General features: G+C 43.2%; 1 non-coding gene and 1 pseudogene across 1 annotated transcript; one reads left to right on the top strand and one right to left on the bottom strand.

Annotated features, from left to right (window-relative positions):
- Positions 1 to 10,194: 10,194 nt before the first annotated feature.
- On the bottom strand, positions 10,195 to 20,219 carry LOC123139184 (uncharacterized; annotated as a pseudogene).
- LOC123140290 (small nucleolar RNA R71) lies at positions 16,648 to 16,754 on the top strand. The gene has a single exon (XR_006469918.1). It is a non-coding gene; the product is annotated as a small nucleolar RNA R71 (small nucleolar RNA).
- Positions 20,220 to 20,565: the final 346 nt, after the last annotated feature.

Genomic DNA, 20,565 nt, shown 5'->3' with positions numbered 1-20,565 from the left:
GGGTGTTTTGTTTAATTATTTTGATTTGATTTGATCTTTTTGATCATGGGACTGGGTATCCCGGTTACTAGCCATTTTCTCGTGAATGAGGAGCAGAGTCCACTCCTCTTGAGAATAACCCACCTAGCATGGAAGATACAGACAGTCCTAGTTGATACATGAGCTGCTCGAGCATACAAAACATAATTTCATTTGAAGGTTTGGAGTTTGGCACATACAAATTTATTTGGAATGGTAGGTAAATACCGCAAATAGGAAGGTATGGTGGACTCATATGGAATAACTTTGGGGTTTATGGAGTTTGGATGCACAAGCAATATTCCCGCTTAGTACAGGTGAAGGCTAGCAAAAGACTGGGAAACGACCAACTGAGAGAGCGATAACAGTCATGAACATGCATTAAAATTAATCAACACGGAGTGCAAGCATGAGTAGGTTATAATCCACCATGAACATAAATATCGTGAAGGCTATGTTGATTTTGTTTCAACTACATGCGTGAACATGTGCCATGTCAAGTCACTCGAATCATTCAAAGGAGGATACCACCCTATCATACCACATCACAACCATTTTAATAGCATGTTGGCATGCAAATAAACCATTATAAGATCCTAGCTAATTAAACATGGCATAAGAAACTATAATCTCTAATTGTCATGGCAAACATGTTCATTCATAATAGGCTAAATAAGGAATGATGAACTAATCATATTTACAAAAACAAGAGAGGTCGAGTTCATACCAGCTTCTCTCATCTCAACCAGTCCATCATATATCGTCATTATTGCCTTTCACTTGCACGACCGAACGGTGTGTATAATAATAATAGTGCACGTGCATTGGACTAAGCTGGAATCTGCAAGCATTCAATTCAAGGGAGAAGAGAAGGTAATATGGGCTCTTGGTTAAATCAACAATCATGCATATGAGAGCCACTTAAACATTTTCATTATGGTCTTCTCCTCTCGACCCCCAAAGGAAAAGAAAAGAAAATAAAACTATTTACACGGGAAAGCTCCCAACAAGTAAAAAGAAGAACGAGAAATCTTTTTGGGTTTTCTTTTAATTACTACTACTACAACATGGAAAGTGAACTAACTAATATTTTTGTTTTTTCTTAAGGTTTATCAAACACACAAGAAGAAAGCTAGAAAAAGAAATTAAACTAGCATGGATAATACAATGAAAAGTATGAGCACCGACAACTAGAATGAGTGTGTGAACATGAATGTAATGTCGGTGAGAAATACGTACTCCCCCAAGCTTGGGATTTTTGCCTAAGTTGGTTTATGGCCATGGATCGCGGCTACTCTCCCCGGTGTACTGAGGAGTGTCATTGTATTGCCACTGGCTGGCGATCTGCTTCGGATCCCACTGATAAGATGATGGACGATAAGGGTCTAGTGGTGGTTCCAGCTCAGGCTCTGGAGCTGATGTCTGGCCTCGGTGCGTGTACAGGGCCGATGGCAAGACAAGGTAATGGCCTGCAGTTAAATCAAACAAAGAAGGCGCAGGCAAGATGATAATCTCATTGTGTTTCTTATTAAATCTCAAGTTATATAGAAGCATATTATCATCATTGTTAACAATAAACTCATGTGCTACCATGCTCTTATAATCTAGAAAAGTAGGGGGTAGCATTGTCTCCTCTTTCTCATAATGCCTAATAGGTATCTCGAAATGTTTAGCAAGGCGTGCAACATAGATACCTCCAAAGATGGGGCCTTTTGTAAGGTTCAGGCTTAATCGTTTAGCAATAATGGCATCCAAAAGAGTTATCGCGAAATAAGGCATGGAACAAAATAATAATATCAGGAACACTAAGGTTTCCACAGTTTCCGCGACCAATTAAACATCGACTGGCCAATATGGCAAAGTAGCATAAACCAGGAAACTGTATGCTAGTGATTCTTGCATCGGAAACATTCCTCGATTCCCCTACACTAATAGTATCAATAAAGCCATCCACATATTTACGATGTGGTTCATCTAAACTACCCTCGAAGGGTATTCTGCAAAGTGCGCAAAAATTACGTAATGGCATCTCCCTAGCCTCATCATATAAATGAAAATCTACTGAAGGACATGAATTCTTAGGATAATAGTAGAAGTTTTGCACGAAAGTATTGGTGAGTAAGAGATACTGTTCGATCCGGTCGTGGAGGAAGTTGGTGAGGCCCGCATTATCAGCCAAAGAATAAAAGTCTTCATAAATCCCGCTGCTCTCAAGCAATTATCACAAGGCCATTCACACGGCCGTACTTCCGCTACGCGAGGAAGATTATACTTGGCCTTTTCTTTCTCCTTAGCTTGTTTGTCCTTGGAGCCTTGGCTAGAAGAGCCCCTCGAAAATCTCTTCATAATTTTCGTAAAATTTCTGAAAATTTAGTAACTCAAGATAAAACTGAATCAAACTCAATAAAGTTGATAGCAACTACTCCCACAAGTGCCTAGAGCCTATATCATGCATTAGAATTACTTGGGACCTCATAAATTTGTCATGCAAGCTCAAGAACAGGGTCACCTAGGCAGCAAAAATTTGAAATGAATAAAGCACTAGAACAAAAACTAATTGGACCATTGGAGGAGTCACATACCAAGGAACAATCTCCCAAAGCAGTTTTGTGAATGGAGCATTGAGCAAGGAGATCGAAAATCACAGCAAAATGAGCTAGAACTCGTGCTTGAGCTGGATGGGGATTTTTTTGGGAGGAAGATGGAGTGTGTGGGTGCAGGAATAAGTGGAGGGGGCCACCATGGGCCCACGAGGCAGGGGGCGCGCCCTGTAGGGGTGGGCGCGCCCTAGACCCTCGTGGCCAGGTGCTTGCCCCCCTACTGCGTTCTCAGTTCCTAAAATCCCCAAATATTCCAGAAAAAATCATACTAAATTGGCAGGGCATTTGGAGAACTTTTATTTTCGGGGTATTTTTTATTGCATGGATAATACAGAAAATAGACAGAAAATACTATTTTTTGCTTTATTTATTCTAAATAACAGAAAGTAAAAGGAGGGTACAGAAGGTTGTGCCTTCTAACTTCATCCATCTCATGATCATCAAAAGGAATCCACTAATAAGGTTGCTCAAATCTTGTTAACAAACCCATTTCGAATAACATGGAACCGGAGAAATTTTGAATAACACTAGGTTACCTCAACGGGGATATGCACATCCCCAATAATAAGAATATCATATTTCTTCTTAACAGTAGGAAGAGGAAATTCAAAACCTCCAATAATAATAGTTGGAATTTTCCCAATAGAATTGATGCTATCAACTTGAGGTTGTTTCCTCGGAAAGTGTACCGTATGCTCATTACCATTAACATGAAAAGTGACATTGCCTTTGTTGCATTCAATAACAGCCCCTGCAGTATTCAAAAAAGGTCTACCAAGGATAATCGACATACTACCGTCCTCGGGAGTATCAAGAATAACAAAGTCCGTGAAGATAGTGACATTTGCAATCACAACAGGCACATCCTCACAAATACCGACAGGTATAGCAGTTGATTTATCGGCCATTTGCAAAGATATTTCAGTAGGTGTCAACTTATTCAATTCAAGTCTATGAAATGAAGAGAGAGGCATAAGACTAACACCGGCTCCAAGATCACATAAAGCAGTTTTAACATAGTTTCTTTTAATGGAGCATGGTATAGTTGGTACTCCTAGATCTCCTAGTTTCTTTGGTATTCCACCTTTAAAAGTATAATTAGCAAGCATGGTGGAAATTTCAACTTTCGGTATCTTTATTTTATTTGTAATAATATCCTTCATGTATTTAGCATAAGGATTCATTTTAAGCATATCAGTTAAGCGCATACGTAAGAAGATAGGTCTAATCATTTCAGCAAAGCGCTCAAAATCCTCATCATCCTTTTTCTTGGTGGCTTAGGAGGAAAAGGCATGGGTTTATGAACCCATGGTTCTCTTTCTTTACCGTGCTTCCTAGCAACAAAGTCTCTCTTATCATAATGTTGATTCTTTGATTGTGGGTTATCAAGATCAATAGCAGGTTCAATCTCTACATCATTATTATTGCTAGGTTAAGCATCAACATGAACATTATCATTAACATTATCACTAGGTTCATGTTCATCACCATATTGTGTTTCAGCATCAGAAATAGAAATATCATTGGGATTCTTAGGTGTGTCTACAACAGGTTCACTAGAAGCATGCAAAGTCATATTATTTTTCTTTTTCTTTTTAGAAGGACTAGGTGCATCTACATTATTTCTCTGAGAATCTTGCTCGATTCTCTTAGGGTGACCTTTAGGATAGAAAGGTTCCTGAGTCATTCTACCAGTTCTAGTAGCCACTCTAACAACAGACTCGTGTTTATTATTCAATTCATTGAGCAAATCACTTTGAGCTTTAAGTACTTGTTCTGCTTGAGTGGTAACCATAGAAACATATTTACTAATGAGTTTAAGTTCACCTTTCACTCTAGCCATATAATCACTCAAGCGTCCAATCATGTAAGCATTACTGTTTATTCTCTACCAACATAAGCATTGAATTTTTCTTGCCTAGCCATAAAGTCATAAAATTCATCCAAACACTGGCTAGGAAACTTAGTAGAGGGGATTTAAACTTTATTATATCTATAGAGAGAATTTACCTTTACTACCTGTGTCGGGTTATCAAGACAATGTGTTTCTTCAATAGGTGGTATATTAAGACCATGTATTTCTTCAACAGGAGGTAAATTCTTAACATCTTCAGCTTTAATACCTTTTTCTTTCATAGATTTCTTTGCCTCTTGCATATCCTCAGGACTGAGAAATAGAACACCCCTCTTCTTTGGAGTTGGTTTAGGAATAGGCTCAGGAGTTGGCTCAGGAAGAGTACACTTATTTTCATTAATCACATATTATTCAATAAGAATTCAGCTTGGTCGACTGTTCTTTCCCTGAAAACACGACCAACACAACTATCCAAGTGGTCCTTGGAAGCATCAGTTAGTCCATTATAAAAGATATCAAGTATTTCATTTTTCTTAAGAGGATGATCAGGCAAAGCATTAAGTAATCGGAGAAGCCTCCCCCAAGCTTGTGGGAGACTCCCTTCTTCAATTTGCACAAAATTATATATTTCCCTCAAGGCAGCTTGTTTCTTATGTGCAGGGAAATATTTAGCAGAGAAGTAATAAATCATATCCTAGGGACTACGCACACAACCAAGATCAAGAGAATTAAACCAAGTTTTAGCATCACCCTTTAATGAGAATGGAAATATCTTAAGGATATAATAGTAGCGATATTTCTCATCATTAGTGAACAGGGTGGCTATATCATTTAACTTAGTAAGATGTGCCACAACAGTTTCAGATTCATAGCCATAAAAAAGGATCAGATTCAACCAAAGTAATTATCTCAGGATCAACAGAGAATTCATAATCCTTATCAGTAACAAAGATAGGTGAAGTAGCAAAAGAAGGGTCATATTTCATTCTAGCATTTAGAGATTTCTGTTTAAGTTTAACTAGTAACTTCCTAAGATCAGATCTATCATTGCAAGCAAGACAATCCCTAGCGGTTTCTGCATCCATAACATAACCCTCAGGAACAACAGGCAATTCATATTTAGGGGGAGAACCTTCATCATCACTATCTTCAATAATTTCATTCTCTCTAGCCCTAGCAAGTTATTAGTCAAGAAATTCACCTAATGGCACAGTAGTATCAAGCACGGAACTAGTTTCATCATAAGTATCATGCATAGCAGAAGTGGCATCATCAATAACATGCGACATATCAGAATTCATAGCAGTAGCAGGTTTAGGTGTCGCAAGTTTACTCAAAACAGAAGGAGAATCTAGTGCATGGCTAGATGGCATCTCCTTACCTCCCCTCGTAGTTGGGGAATTTTTTTACTTCTTTTGTCTTTCAAGTTCGTCATAGTGATCAGAAGAAATAAATCCCAAGTGAATCAAGGAATAGAGCTATGCTCCCCGGCAACGGCGCCAGAAAATAGTCTTGATAACCCACTAGTATAGAGGATCGCAATAGTTTTCGAGGGTAGAGTATTCAACCCAAATTTATTGATTCGACACAAGGGGAGCCAAAGAATATTCCAAGTATTAGCAGTTAAGTTGTCAATTTAACCGCACATGGATAACTTAGTATCTTCAGCAAAGTATTTAGTAGCAAAGTAGTATGATAGTAACGGTAACAGTGGAAAAAGTAACGATAGTCGTTTTGTAGTAATTGTAACAGTAGCAACAGTAAAGTAAATAAGCAAAGCACAATATGTGAAAAGCTCATAGGCATTGGATCAGTGATGGATAATTATGTCAGATGCGATTCCTCATGTAATAGTTATAACATAGGGTGACACAGAACTAGCTCCAATTAATCAATGTAATGTAGGCATGTATTACGAATATAGTCATACAAGCTTATGGACAATAACTTGCATGACATCTTTTTTCCTACCCTCCCGTGGCAGCAGGGTTCTAGTGTAAACTAAGGGATATTAAGGCCTCCTTTTAATAGAGTACTGGACCAAAGCATTAACACATAGTGAATACATGAACTCCTCAAACTACGGTCATCACCGAGAAGTATCCCGATTATTGTCACTTCGGGGTTGTCGGATTATAACACATAATAGGTGACTATAGACCTGCAAGATAGGATCAAGAACTCACATATATTCATGATAACATAATAGGTTCAGATCTGAAATCATGGCACTCGGGCCCTAGTGACAAGCATTAAGCATAGCAAAGTCATAGCAACATCAATCTCAGAACATAGTGGATACTAGGGATCAAACCCTAACAAAACTAACTTGATTACATGGTAAATCTCATCCAACCCATCACCGTCCAGCAAGCCTACGATGGAATTACTCATGCACGGTGGTGAGCATCATGAAATTGGTGATGGAGGATGGTGGATGATGATGACAGCGATGAATCCCCCTCTCCGGAGCATCGAACAGACTCTAGATTAGCCTTCCCGAGAGAGATTAGGGCTTGGCGGTGGCTCTGCATCGTAAAACGCGATGAAACTTTTTCTTTGATTTTTTCTCCGCGAAAGAGAATATATGGAGTTGGAGTTGAGGTCGGTGGACATCCAGCAGGCCCATCAGGCAGGGGGCGCGCCCAGGGGGAGGGGGCGCGCCCCCACCCTCGTGGATAGGGTGTGGGCCCCCTGGCACAATTTCTTTCGCCAATATTTTTTATTAATTCTGAAAAGTTGCTCCGTGGATTTTCAGGTCATTCCGAGAAATTTTAGTTCTGCACAAAAATAACACCATGGGAGTTCTGCTGAAAACAGTGTCAGTCCGAGTTAGTTTCTTCAAATCATGCATGTTAGAGTCGAAAACAAGGGCAAAAGTGTTTGGAAAAGTAGTTACAACGGAGACGTATCAGCCGAAGCCTTGCTTCATGTCGTCCGACGAGGACCCCGCCCTGCACTGCCCCTGACTACCGTTGGGGTGTCCGAAAACCAGGATGAGACCAAGGGGCAAGGGGGACGCTGGCGGTGCCCTCGACGACCGTAGGACCTTCGCCGGGGGGAAGGGCTCGCCAGCGCCTTCCCTGGCGGGGGACCTACCTCAGAGCAGCGTCTTGCTCCGCACAGCGCGGGGGATGCCCTGGCCCCGGGCTCCCCTCCATGCCGCTACCAAGGCCCTTCGGGCTCCTGCGGCTGGGCCGCCACCCTGGGAGCCCTGGCGGTCGCTGCGCCTTGGTTCACCTGCGGTCCATTGTTAGCGCAAGCGTGCTCCTGAGGCGTCAGCTGTACCCAGTGGTTGTTGCTGTCGAAGGTGTTGGTGGAGCCCTGCAGCGGCTCGCAAAGAGCCTCGGCTTCGTGTACCTCTAGCAGCCAGCCTGGCACGGGGGATCGGCTGGGGCCTTCTCCCGGCGTGGACCTCAGGTCCACTACGACGGGCACGTAGGCTTCCAGGCTGGCCGCGCCTGAGTCGTTTCCCGGTTGCCTCACGCTTCTGCCCCCCCTCCCCGCGGTCATCATCAGGTCTTGGTGACCGCGGGTCGGTGCCCCTGCGCGACCCTAGGGGAGGTTGCTCGGAGTCGCCCCGCCCAGAGGTGGCATGGTCCGAGTTGTGCGGGCCCTGCCGTGAGGTAGGCTGACGCCGAGAGGCTCTTTAGCGGCCCTGGGAGGGGAGGCGCGGGTGTGGCGAGGGTGAGCGCGTGCCCCTACCACGACTTGCGACATGGGCATGGTGCAGAATGGTGTTGCCCCCTGCATGATGCATCCAGCAACTCGGCAACTCCCTCCAGCAGGGTGTCGCGGCCACATTCCGCCAGGCTACACCTTAGCAGTTCTCGAGCCACAATGACTGCGACTTGCATGTTTGCCTGCTCCCGGCGAGTGTGCGGTGCTGTTGCCGTGGCATAGCTCGAAGACTGCACGGTGGCGCAGTTATGATGCGACGCAAGAGGAGGGGGCTGCGGCCCGCGCCTCCCGCGTCCGGCAGCACTAGGCGGAGCGTGGGCCGCGAGCAGCACGGAGTGGAGATCTTCCTCGTCAGCAAGTGTTGTCGAAGAAGCCCAGACAACACAGTGCTCAACATGGGCTCTCGGGGCGTCGGCCATGGTGTCGGTTGAGTAGCGGCGGACCGGTCAATGGAAGAGAAGATCCGAGGCACCCCTACCTGGGGCACCAAATTTCGGATTTCGGGTTCCGCAAACCCTTGATAGGTTCGAACTCTGGGGTGCGCGCGGAGATCTCAACCTACCCAGCCTGCCAACTCAGGATCCTCATAGCCTAGCCTGTCGAACTCAAAGAGATAGAGAGACACAACAGTTTATCCTGGTTCGGGCCACCTTGTGGTGTAATACCCTACTCTAGCTTTGTGGTGGATTGCCTCGTGGTGTTGAGATTGAACTAATACAGTGGATGAACAGCCTCAGGAGGTGCGGTTTTCTTGAGCTCAAGTGAGCTGGTGAAGGAGGAATGGCTTCACTCCATTTGGATATGTACCCCCTTCTATGGTGGTGGCTAAGTCCTACTTATAGTGGCCTTGGTCCTCTTCCTAAATGTTGGCGGGAAGGGATCCAACAACGGCTGGATTTGAAGGGGGACAAGAAGTACATCCTATCCTGACTAAAGTGGTCTTCGCCTGCAAAAGCCCCTGGTCATGACGCTGCGATGGGCTCGCCGATGACCTCCATCCTGCCGCCCTGGCGTTTGATCGTTTGTAATATAGCGGGGTTTTTACGCCCCGAACTACGGATGTCGTGTTCTCCACAGGGATCTAGAACTTCGGAGCACACATTTGAAGCATTCAGAACAACTGAACAGATGAATCCAACCGAAGTGACAACAAGCAGCTACTGGAACAAGGTAAAAAATAATAATATGCAACAAGGGTAAAAGGGTTCAGAAATAGGACTTTCTCTTTTTAGTGATTTTCTTGTAAGAAAACAGACAAGTAACACTAGCACATGTAATATGGTTCAGATATCACACACAACTCATGCAACCAATTAAAGTGACAGCAGCTCACAGGAGAATAACTACTAACTTAATATCCAGCCAAGGATCACAGCAATTCAGCAAGGATACATGAGGGTTCAGCAAAGGTGCACAGGTAACAGAGTAAATTTCAGACCCAACGGTGCATATACTCAGAGAACAGGAACAAGAGAAGAGAGAAGTTCAGAGCCTATGGTCTTGGTGATCTTCAATTCGAAGCTGTAGATGTTGCAGGCGAAGAAGAACAGCAGGGGCACATTGGAGACGATCTATGGCAGAAGAACAGCAGCAACGGGCGACGGAGTTGAAGCAGAGCAGCGCGGTCGTCGGTGTTGGAGCAGAAGCGGCAGCGGTCATCGAGGTTGGAGCAAGAGCAGGAGCGGTCATCGGGGTAGGGCGGAGAAGAGCAGCGCGGGCGTCGGTCAGGGCGGAGAGGCCTCGCGGTGGATAAGCCAGGCCGCCAGCCTCCCGAAACCCTCGCTCTCCTGGTTCCTCTCGTTCCCCTTGATCCCTTCTCTTCCCTCCTTCGATCCAATCGTGGGTGAGTAGCGTGGAGAGGAAGAAAGGAGTCTTGGATTCGATCTAGTTCTCCTTCTCGCTTCCCTCGATCCCCTTTTTCTCCCCCTCCAATCTGGTGTTCCTCTGGTTCGATCTGGTGGTAGGTGAGCAGCATGGAGAGCGAGAGCAGTCAGCCCCCTGGTTATTTTTCCTTCAACCCCCACTCCTCTTCTTGGTGGTTCAGTCGCGCGTAGGATCAGACACCACGTCTGGTGTGTCGCGCCAGACCCCAGCTCCTCTGGTACTTTTCGGTGTTGCCCCCTTGAGAACTGAACTCTTCTCCAAGTTGATCCCCGCTTTAGTGTTGAAAGCATTTTCGACGAAATTTGGGTACCTAAACGCACCAGTCCTGCAAAAAATGAATAAGTGTTGTAAAAATATCACAATAGGAATATTTCTGTAGGAATGAATACTTTATGAGTGATTACTGAGATCATATGTTTAATTTGTGACTCAAAAAGGCTAAAAGTACTATATGTATAAATGTGCTATCAATTTATTTCCCCCACACTCAATTTTTTGCTTGTCCTCAAGCAAAGGAAAAAAATGATGGTGACACAACTCACACTGCCTAGTAAAGATGCACTTTCCGATAGATAGTAATTCCGACAATACTGAACTAAGCAAGTGTACTCTACTGAAGCTAAATTGTGATAAGCAATAATTTATAACACACTGTAAATGTTCCGTGTCAATGGCCTTGAGTCAAAGTGCATCCTAATAATCAAGAGCTGGCTCTGTCTTCAGCCCTGAGATAAGCTGGGACCCCAAAATCAATTAGAAAAACAAGTTACTTATTGAAATTAAAGCACAAGTGATGAAATTATATCAGTCTCACCAAAGGAACATACCACCGATCCCGAGAACATGGTATACACCTGGCTCGACCAAATTATTAGTATATTTTTTTATTATCTCCCCAAAGGAACATATCACCGATCTCGAGAACATGGTATACACCTGGTTCGACAAATTATTAGTATATATTTTTTGTTATTATCTCCCCAAAGGAACATACCACCGATCCCGATAACATGGTATACACCTGGTTCGACAATAATAGCATTTTTTATATAATTTGTTTTTACAGTCCAATCTACCAGATTTCACAAGCCACCGATCCCGAGAACATGACATGCTACTGTAGGTCGATCGGACTTAAATTATTATAATTATTTTATTTAGTTATTTGAAAATTACTTAGCTTAAGTAAAATAGGAATAATTGAAAGAGGAATCCATAGCTAGTGGCACTATTTTTCACAGACTACAGATCCAGAGATCATAGCTACTACTTAAGTGCCACCAGTTACTTAGCTTAACTTGGGACAGTCAGACACAACACTTCAATTCATTAGTAGGTTTCACTTAGACTCAAGGCATTCCCATTGAACATTTATATGGAGGTATAAAGTATTCATTATCACAAATTACCATAAGAAGAATACAGCTGCATAGTTTTAGTATTAAGAGAATCAACAATCTTCTTGGAGTGAATCCTACTTTGCAGTGAAGAGTAAGGTGTCACAATGCAAAAAAGAGTTTCAATGCAATTAAATGCCAGTTCTCGTACTAAATTTTCTAAAGGTTGCTTCAGGTGGAACAGAATCACCTGGTATTTGTATACTCTTCTCTCCTACTTTCTTCTCTCCACTCTTCTCTGTTTGTGTTCCCTGTTTGTGCTCCCCTCGCCTTTATTTGTTGAAAAAGAAAGACATAAACACAAGAAAAAATCTATGAAAACTAAATAAGGAAAATAACTTATTAAAGATTTAGGTTGCCTCCTGAAAAGCGCTTGTTTTAGGTCTTTAGCTCGACCATGTCTTGTCAGTGAGGTCAGGGTCCTGCAGGGATTGACACCTCTTGGGTCCCCTCACCTTCTTGAATTTCCTCCTCTGGGTCTTGATCTTCGCTTGCATTCTCATCTTCAGAAATAAGAAGTGGATCTCCAGGGATGTAGGGCTTCAGTCTTTGACCATTTACAAGGAAGAGACCTCCAGAAGTACTTTGCACTTGAATAGCACCATTTTGCAGAATCTTCTTCACCTTGCAAGGGCCATACCATCTTGACTTGAATTTACCAAGAAATAAATGAAACCTAGTATCATAGACCAATACCAACTGTCCAAGATGAAATTCTTTCCTCAATATATGCTTGTCATGCCAGATCTTGGTCTTTTCTTTGTATATTCTTGCACTCTCATAAGAGTCAGCTCTCAGTTCTTCCATTTCACAGAGTTGAAGTTTTCTGTATTTTCCTGCTGCATCAAGGTCCATATTGAGTTTCCTTAGTGCCCACTGAGCTTTGTGTTCAAGTTCAATGGGTAGATGGCATGCTTTTCCATATATTAACCTGAATGGTGACATTCCTATTGGTGTTTTATAGGCTGTCCTATATGCCCATAGTGTGTCTGGTAATTTCAGTACCCAGTCAGACCTTGACTTTGATACTACCTTCTCGAGAATGGCCTTTATTTCTCTATTAGACAACTCCACTTGTCCATTTGCTTGCGGGTGATATGGAGTTGTAATTCTGTGATTATGAACTCCATATTTTGCTAAGAGAGATTGTAGTTGGGAGTTGATGAAATGTGTTCCTCCATCACTGATAACAATCCGTGGCACACCAAATCTTGGAAAGATCACTTGCTTGAACAAATTGCAAACTGACTTGGAATCAGCATTGACGGTTGGTACAGCCTCAACCCATTTTGACACATAGTCCACTGCCACCAATATGTATTTTGTACCCTTTTGATGATGGCAAGGGTCCAACATAATCAATTCCCCATACATGAAAGAGCTCTACTTCAAGAATTCCTTTTTGAGGCATCTCTTGCCTTTTTCAAATCTTTCCAGTTCTCTGACAAGGATCAAAAGCTTCAATATAGGAATGTACATCCTTGAATAAAGTTGGCCAGTAAAATCCCGCTTGCAAAATTTTCGCTTGAGTCTTCCTAGTACTTGCATGACCTCCATAAGGGGATGAATGGCAATGATAGATCACACTTTTAGCTTCACCTTCGGCAAGCATCTTCGAACAATGCCATCAGCACAATGTTTGAATAAGTAAGGTTCATCCCAAAAGAAGTGCTTCATATCTGATAAGAATTTCTTCTTCTTTTGATACCCAAAATCTGTAGGGACTTTGTTACAGACCAGATAATTAACTATATATGCATACCATGGTGTATAATTTTGTATACTAGTCACTTGCATAAGATTGCTCCCTGGTAAAACATCATTGATAGGTAAGGAGTCTACTGCATTGTTTTGCAACCTCGACAAGTGATCTGCCACAACATTTTCAGCTCCTTTCTTATCCTTGATTTCCACATCAAATTCTTGAAGCAAGAGTATCCATCTAATTAACCTTGGCTTGGCTTCTTTCTTGCTGAGTAGATATCTAATTGCAGCGTGGTCTGTGTAAACTACACAATGAGACCCTACAAGATATTGCCTGAATTTGTCAAAGGCATACACTACTGCCAACAACTCCTTTTATGTGGTTGTGTAATTAGCTTGAGCACCATGAAGATTTTTGCTAGCATAGTATATTACATGCAAATCTTTCATTTTCTTTGTCCCAGTACTTCACCCACAGCAAAGTCACTTGTGTCACACATTATCTCAAATGGTAATTCCCAGTCAGGGGGTTGCACTACTGGAGCAGTGACCAATGCTTCCTTGAGCAAGTTGAAGGATTTTTCACATTCTGCATCAAAGTTGAACTTAACATCATTGTTTAGGAGATTAGTGAGGGGTTTGGCTATCTTGGAGAAATCCTTTATGAATCTTCTATAGAACCCAGCATGTCCCAAAAAGCTCCTTACTCCCTTCACATTTACAGGTGGTGGAAGTTTTGGTATTACTTCAACTTTTGCTTGATCAACCTCAATTCCTCTTTCAGATACCAAATGTCCCAAAATAATTCCTTCCTTCACAAGAAACTGACACTTCTCCCAGTTTAAGACTAGATTGTGTTCTGAACACCTCTGAAGAACTGCTGCCAAATTATTCAAGCAATCCTCATAACTTTTCCCAACGACTGTAATATCATCTATGAACACCTCCACTTTGATTCCTATCATATCATAGAATATAGAGAGCATAAACCTTTGAAATGTTGGGGGTGCATTACAAAGTCCATAGGCTAGTCTTTTGTAAGCAAATGTTCCGTATGGGCAAGTGAAAGTTGTTTTATCTTGATCATCCGGATGAATTGGGATTTGCAAGAATCCTGAATACCCATCTAAGCAGCAGAAATATTCATGCCTAGCATGCCTTTCCAGCATTTGGTCAATGAAAGGTAAATGAAAATGGTCCTTCCTCGTCACTTCATTTAACTTTCTGAAATCATTGACCATTCCCCACCCTGTGATAGTCCTACTAGGAATCGTTTGCCCTTGTTCATTTTCAATGACAGCTATTCCTCCTTTCTTGGGCACCATGTGAATGGGACACACCCACTCGATGTCCGAAATTGGGTATTATGATATCGGCAGAGAGCAATTTAAGAATCTCCTTTTTAACAACCTCTTGCAAATGGGGATTTAATCTTCTTTGACTTTCTCTAATTGGTACACTGCTTTCTTTCAAGTAAATCCTATGAGAGCAGACAGCAGGATTTATCCCTTTCATATCTTCAATTGAATATCCAATAACATCCTTGTACTTTTGCAAAACTGCTTGAAGCACTTTTATTTGCCTTTCCGTCAACTCCCTATTCACGATAATTGGCTACTGATTGTCATTATCTAAGAATGCATATTTCAAACTTTCCGGAAGTTGTTTCATTTCTATTTGCCTTGGTTGCATCTTATCTAGTGGCCTTGTACTGCTTTCCAATATGCTAACAGGTCTGATTTCTTCATATCTTATTTCACTATTGTCCTCCTCAACTACTTCACAACAATTACTTCAATACCTCTCTTCATAGCCTTCTTCCACACATTTCTGTAGTGTATCAATTTTGTAGCAGTGCTTTTCTTCTTGCGGAACATGTGTTGCATGCTTCATGTCAAACTCCACCTTTTCATTTCCAAACCTCAGGCTCAATTTAGCTTCTTGGACATCAATAAGTGCACCAGCTGTGGCCAAAAATGGTCTTCCAAGGATCACAGCCTCACTTTTGTCCTCCATATCTAGCACTACAAAGTCAACCGGATAAGCAAACTTCCCAACTTTGATTGGAACATCCTCAAGAATTCCAACAGGTTTCCTATATGTTCTGTCAGCTAACTGAAGAGTTATGGCTGTTGGATTTAATTCTCCCAAGATCATCCTTTTGCTAACTGAATGTGGTAACACACTAACACTTGAGCCCAAATCACACAGAGCACTATAAGTTTTGTTTCCAATCACACATGGAACACAAAAGCTTCCTGGATCATCCAATTTTTCAGGCATGGAATTCTGAATTATCGCACTGCATTCCTTTGATAAAGTCACTACTTCTGGCTCAGACATGCTTCTTTTCTTTGTTAGCAATTCCTTGAAATATTTGGCATACATTGGAACATGCAGGACAGCTTCAAGAATAGGAATGGTAATCTGAACTCCCTTCATAGTTTCCAAGAATTTGGCAAATTGCTTGTCATCTTTGGATTTGTTGAACCGCTCAGGAAAAGGAATGTTGTTGGTTGTTATTGCTTCCTCTAGCAAAGGCTCAGCTCTTGTTTGAAAACCAGGAAATTCGACTTCAGTTTCAATTCGGTTATCAACTTCTTTCTCCTTTAGTTTCTCCGATGATGTTAAAGGTGGAGTTCCGGATGAACTTGGCCTCATAGCAGGAGGGACATATGTCTTCGGAGTAGGTAGTAATGGTCCTGACATAACTCCACTCCTTGTAGTCACTGCATCAACTGAAGATATTGCCCCATAGTGAGCTTTCGGGTTTGGAATTGGTTGCGCAGGCAGCCTTGCTTCATTTTCTCCCACCATACTATCCATTTTGCTCACAAGCATCTTAACATTATCCTTTAAGCCATTAACTTCATTTGTCATCTTGCTCATCAATTCCAACTGCATTTTCATGATTTCCTCCATTCCATTTGACTGAACATTTTTTTGTTCATTCTGCCTCGGCACTTGAAATTGACTTGGATGATTTGGTGGTCGATTTCCTTGTATTGTCGATCCACTTGCATATGACTGATTGTTCTTGTACGACAAGTTTGGATGATTCCTCCATGAAGGATTGTAGCTGTTTGAGAATGGACCTTGACTTTGGGCATAACTTACTTCTGAAACCGATGATCCAATTGCTGAATAGAAGGTACATTCTGTTGAAGGATGACCTGCTTGGCCACATACATCGCACATTTGAGGCACACTTACTGAAGCTACAGATGTACCGATGCAATTTGACATGATACTATCCATCTTCTTGTTTAAGATGTCAATCTGAGCCGCCATGCTATCATTTGCAGACACATTGTACACACCAAGATGTGGTGGTGCTATTGCTCTTTCACTTGACCATTGGAAATGATGAGACGCCATACTTTCAATCAATGCAAATGCTTCATCAAGGGTTTTGTTCATGATTCCTCCTCCAACAGCAGAATCGACAAAAGCTCTAGTCTGAGTAGACAGTCCTTTGTAAAAGGTTTGTAACACCAGCCATCTTTCTAAACCATGATAAGGACACATTCTGATTAAAGAGTTGAATCTTTGCCATGCGTCATACAAACTCTCTCCATCATATTGAGTGAACCTTGTTAACTTGTCCCTGTATTCAGCAGCTTTTGTTGGTGGAAAGTATCTCTCAAGAAATGTCTGCAATAAAGTCTCCCAAGTATCCTTCAGATGTTCAGGCAATGAGTGAAGCCATACTCTTGCTCCATCTCTCAAGGAAAATGGAAATAGTGATAATCTGATAGCCCTCGGTGAAACTCCATTTTGCTTGAGGGTGTTACAATACCCCAAGAAAGTCCTTATATGCTCATGTGGGTCTTCTAAAGCTGTTCCACCAAATCTGGACTATTGTACCATGTTAATCAGAGTAGGCTTCAATTCAAAATTGTTCGCCTAAATAATTGGTTGCACCATTTCTCCTGATATCCCATGATCTCTTGGGATCCACAAGTCCCTGAGCAGAGCTACTGGATCAGGCATCTTTTCTTCTTCTTGATCTTGCAAAGTTTCAGCAACTTGAAACCGTGTTTGATTCTCTCTTATTCTTCTCAATAAAGTCCTTTCAATTTATGGATCAAATGGCTCTAGTGAATGTTCAGGTTGAAGCATAAGACAATTTCCTGTAAAGTTCCTGAAATTGACACACGCTAGTTTTCTCAAAACTGCAGACAATGTTAGGAAATGGTTAGTTGCTAGCAATACGACGTAATCGACCTAAAATAAATCCCGATCTGCTTCTACTAATGTGCTAATGAAATTTAGATCCCCGGCAACGGCGCCAAAATGATCGTTTGTAATATAGCGGGGTTTTTACACCCCGAACTACGGATGTCGTGCTCTCCACAGGGATCTAGAACTTCGGAGCACACATTTGAAGCATTCAGAACAACTGAACAGATGAATCCAACCGAAGTGACAACAAGCAGCTACTGGAACAAGGTAAAACAAAATAATATGTAGCAAGGGTAAAAGGGTTCAGAAATAGGACCTTCTCTTTTTAGTGATTTTCTTGTAAGCAAACAGACAAGTAACACTAGCACATGGAAGATGGTTCAGATATCACACGCAACTCATGCAACCAATTAAAGTGACAACAGCTCACAGGAGAATAACTACTAACTTAATATCCAGCCAAGGATCACAACAATTCAGCAAGGATACATGAGGTTTCAGCAAAGGTGCACAGGTAACAGAGTAAATTTCAGACCCAACGGTGCATATACTCAGAGAATAGGAACAAGAGAAGAGAGAAGTTCATAGCCTATGGTCTTGGTGATATTCAATTCGAAGTTGTAGATGTTGCGGCGAAGAAGAACAGCAGGGGCACATTGGAGACGATCTATAGCAGAACAACAGCAGCAACGGGCGACGGAGTTGAAGCAGAGCAGCGCGGTCATCGGTGTTGGAGCAGAAGCGGCAGCGGTCGTCGAGGTTGGAGCAAGAGCAGCAGCGGTCGTCGGGGTAGGGCGGAGAAGAGCAGCACGGGCGTCGGTCAGGGCGGAGAGGCCTCGCGGTGGATAAGCCAGGCCGCCAGCCTCCCGAAACCCTCGCTCTCCTGGTTCCTCTCGTTCCCCTTGATCCCTTCTCTTCCCTCCTTCGATCCAATCGTGGGTGAGCAGCGTGGAGAGGAAGAAAGGAGTCTTGGATTTGATCTAGTTCTCCTTCTTGCTTCCCTCGATCCCCTTTTTCTCCCCCTCCGATCTGGTGTTCCTTTGGTTCGATCTGGTGGTAGGTGAGCAGCGTGGAGAGCGAGAGCAGTCGGCCCCCGGGTTATTTTTCCTTGGACCCCCACTCCTCTTCTTGGTGGTTCAGTCGCGTGTAGGATCAGACACCACGTCTGGTGTGTCGCGCCAGACCCCAGCTCCTCTGGTACTTTTCGGTTTTGCCCCCTCAAGAACTGAACTCTTCTCCAGGTTGATCCCGCTTTAGTGTTGAAAGCATTTTCGATGAAATTTGGGTGCCTAAACGCACCAGTCCTGCAAAAAATGAATAAGTGTTGTAAAAATATCACAATAGGAATATTTCTGTAGGAATGAATACTTTATGAGTGATTACTGAGATCATATGTTTAATTTGTGACTCAAAAAGGCTAAAAATACTATATGCATAAATGTGCTATCAGTGTTCTTTGTCTTGTTGCACCAGAATGGAAACCTTTGGCAGATTCCTCGGGACTCCGCGCCTACTGCTTGCCTCCTTTCACCAAAAAGGAAACTGGTGCTCTGCGCCCTCTGGCGCCCACCTGGCACCCGTCTGGCCTTGATCGTCATGGCTCACATCGGCTGAGCCTCGTGAGGTGTACCTTGCATAGAAGTCTCCGCTCCTCGGGAGCCAGCCTGAGGAGGCTGATCCCCTTAGAGGTCTTGGTGCCGTATTCCTCATGAGGCTTGGCCCCTCGCGAGGGTCTTGGGTTGTTGATGCTGAAACTGGGTCGTACCAGGCCGTCAATGGAGCCATGTAGTGGGCCGCAGGCAGGCAAGTCTGGGCACCCCCGTATCCAGAATGCCAACAATTTGATCTTGAGATGATCATGTGATGTCCACGGTGGTAAGTAATGCATGTTTTGGTTATGAGGTAACCCGAGCAGAGTAAGTTGGTGCATGATTATGTTAACCTGCTACATGTAGTATCATCATGTTCATGTGATCATGCCATGTTAGAATTGTATCATGTTCCATTGTGCATGCCATGTTGTTCTGCTAGTATCATGTTCATGATTGTTTTAACCTGTTAATGCCATGTTGTTGTTTGTCTTGAATGCTTTCAGTTACTGTGGGCTTGCAAGTACATTCAATGTACTGACCTGGCGTGTCATGCTAGTTTGCCGGTCGTGCCTCGATTTCTTGCTTGTTTGGTGCGGTTCCCGTATTCGCGAGATAGGATAAACGTTCCAGCCAGAGTCCCTGCGGATTGGAGTCCATCATCGATGTTCGTTGTTCCGCTGCCAATAGTTGTTCCGCTGCTAGTAGAGGTTCTGCTGCCTCGAGTTGTTATTCTGCTTGCATAGAGCAATTGTGGTTCGCGTAGTGTCGCTGTGCCGGTGTTATTCATTGTAATATCGGCAACCTTGTATTCGTATCCGTGTTGTAATAGAGAGCTGGTTTGTTCTATGCTAAGCAGTGCCATATTCCAGAAGACTTCACCTCAATCTCTAGGATGGAATATGGGTGTTCCTGTTTCTCTGAGTTGGGGCGCCACAGGCTTGGTATCAGAGCAGGTCTGGTTATAGAGCGTTCTAGTCCACTGGAAAATTAGAAAATGGTAGTATAGGGTCTGGTTGTTGCCCTGGTTTGCTGCATTTGGTTTTTGAATTTGTTTGCTGCATATAGTCTTATTCAGTTACCCGTAACCACTGTTTCGTAGATGGCGGTCAGCTTCCATGAGTTCAGTGCCCTTCCCAGAGCTCCCGATGTTGTTCCTATTGCTTTCAGTCCCACTCCTGCACCTCTTAGCTTTGCCACCCTCCTTGGCAACATTTGGTGTAGCATTTATCCCCACGGGGATCCACCCCATTATCAAGTATTCCAGTTTTCTACCGGAGGAAGGATCCTGGAGTATGTTGCCCATGTCCGTCTATCAGCCCCGATCCCTATTGGTAAGCGCACCTACATTTTCCATGGTGGTTATGGCGCTACTCCCGAGCGTGCCGTTCAGCTTGCCGCTATGGCAGCCATCATCGTTCTTGTCATCAAGAGAGCATGGTGTAAGAGAACCGAGCCTATCAATTCTATCCCACCATTGTCGAGAATCCTAAGCGGATCAAGTTCACGTCTGTCAACCCCCAAGAGGACCCGGTTGTCTTCGCCATGTCCCGTTACATGATGGTCGAGTGTCTTCTTATTTTTGAATTAGTCCGAGACGCCATCCGAGCCAGGAGATTGCTTGGTGCTTCCCTGCCTCAATCTCCGCCAGC

Source organism: Triticum aestivum, chromosome 6B (genome assembly GCF_018294505.1).
Source record: "Triticum aestivum cultivar Chinese Spring chromosome 6B, IWGSC CS RefSeq v2.1, whole genome shotgun sequence".
NCBI lineage: Eukaryota > Viridiplantae > Streptophyta > Magnoliopsida > Poales > Poaceae > Triticum > Triticum aestivum.
This window is presented reverse-complemented; position numbering and strand designations above follow the sequence as displayed.